Genomic DNA, 2,373 nt, shown 5'->3' on the forward strand with positions numbered 1-2,373 from the left:
AAAATGAAGAAAGGATCAACTATTTTTGAGGTAGGCTACAGCAATTATAACAATAATTAATAATGTTATTTTTAAATGTAGCAACTGAAAGTCATTCAAACTTTGAGTTCTTGGATATTTGTGCGCTTAACATGAAGGGAATTAACAAAGTTAGTAACGAGGAGAACTTACATTGTATCAAAAAGTCCTTTCCTGTTTTCAAGTGTCAAGCCCAAAGAATTAGCAGGTAAGTGATTGTGTGTGTGTGTGCGTGTGTGTGTGTGTGTGTGTGTGTGTGTGTGTGTGTGTGTGTGTGTGTGTGTGTGTGTCGGCCGTGCTGGTCTTCAGCAGGAAGGATCCCGCAGCAGTTGTTGCCTGTCGGACGGCTTGTTTGAGCCTCGCGCAGACAGGGAGGAAGAGATTTAAAAATAAAGAAACTCGAGCTGCTGCTTCGCTGTCATCCACAATTTTCACTAAAAATAATTTAAGGACACAACAAAACTGTAAAACTTCACATACAATTAAAATACAGAGACTGTGAGCTCCACGACCCACAGTCCACAGTTAAGACACTTTAAATGAGACTTCAAGAATAAGCATGTAGGAATATTTCAAAGTGAATAGGCCATATATATATATATATATATTTATACTAACGGGTTTTTCGGCCATTCCTATTATTTGAGAGGACTAAAAGTCAGTTTAAACTCTCCTACCGTTCAAATCTCTGACAACTTATTCCACACCGTCTACTCAAGTCTGTAGGCTAATAAACCCCGAGATTTCCCGCCGGTCTGCAGCCAGTAAAAAGTGAAATATTAACTTCATAAATATTTGGTGAAAGTGGGAGCCGCACATGCCAGTCTTGTTAAACTAATAGCCCGCCTTTAACCCGGGTTTGGATGAATTAAATTAATCTAATGTCCTCGCAGCTGCAATAAACATCGAGTGTGTGGTGAAAGCCTGCGCCCGGCTCTGTGTTTATTCCAGGGCCGCGGAGGAGAAAGGTGAGCCCGGACTCCTCACTTATCTCCCCTGTGTTACATCAGCTTGATTATCGGCTAAGCAAACAGCCACGAACCGCAGCGGCTGCCTTCAAAACGCACTGATCGAATTAAGTCGTTAAAAAGTGCCAAAACTTCACACAATGGGAGAGCTGTAATCTACATCTGACAGAGGTGTGTGTGTGTGTGTGTGTGTGTGTGTGTGTGCGTGTGCGTGTGTGTGCGTATGCGTGCTCGTCAAATTAGAGGCCACTAACTAAAAATTCAGTGTTTGCAAGAGGTGTGAATGTGTGTCATTCCAATTAGGCTTTGAAGGAACTTTACTGCAGGCCTGAGGTAGTCACCTTTCATCAGCTCAGTGGAGCCATTAAACTACAATATACAGCCCAGTCATGTCAATAATAATATTTAAAGTTCATGCTGTAAAAATACACTTAAAAATAAAAATGCCAAACCTTTTCCAGCTACTAGAAGTTTAAAGAGAAGGCAAATTCACATTTAAAACTGCCTCTATATTAGGAAAAAATATTAACTATAAATACTATAATGTTCTTACTTGTTTGTCATAAATTAAAATGCTTTAGTTTGTGATGCTGAAGTTTGATTTCGATGTAAAACTGAAGATATTTGCAGTGTTTCCGGTGACTGTCCTCGGCTGTCTCTGAGGAGGCTTTTCCGCTAGTGGGCGCTCTTGCCTTTCGAAAGAACTTGAGCCGCTCTATATTGCACTCAATAGAGACACATGCAGCTCTGTGGCTCTATACCGTCCCGTGCACGAGCCTGATGGGAGCAAACGTTGTCTCGTTGTTTTCATTACGGGCCAACCACACTAACTATAACCCGCCAGAAGCGCGTTTCGTTGTCTGAGGGTTACTGTTGTGTTTTGTAATGTTTTTCATGAAGGGCAAAACTGGTGAGAATTTACATAAAGTCTGTAGTTAAGCTGCTGCCGCCTTTTACAGCTGTTTATCACTGATAGACATTATTTTTAATTGTAGTGTCATTCACCTTTGTTATCACTTTTTGTCTTAATATTACTCCTGATTATGGCTGTGGAGGCTAATATCATGTATCACACTTTTATTACGTCATAATTAGACAAAAATGACATTTATTGATGTTATAATCTAATTAATCCATCTGCCGATTAACAAAAGTAGGATTGGGCTGCGTGTGTGTGTGTGTGTGTGTGTGTGTGTGTGTGTGTGTGTGTGTGTGTGTGTGTGTGTGTGTCGTTCTGCTCACCACTAGTCACCGTACTGAACCAGTTGCCCCCTTTGACTGACAGCAGAGCTCCTATTGACTTTCCCGCCGAGGGACCAATCAGCGGCGGCGAGGGGCGGGGCCTGGGCATAACCAACTCCACCAAATATTCACAGTCGCGGTCCCT

Source organism: Seriola lalandi, unplaced genomic scaffold (assembly GCF_002814215.2).
Source record: "Seriola lalandi dorsalis isolate HSWRI2012SDOR001 ecotype SW California unplaced genomic scaffold, Sedor1 jcf7180002054576, whole genome shotgun sequence".
In the NCBI taxonomy this organism is placed as follows: domain Eukaryota; kingdom Metazoa; phylum Chordata; class Actinopteri; order Carangiformes; family Carangidae; genus Seriola; species Seriola lalandi.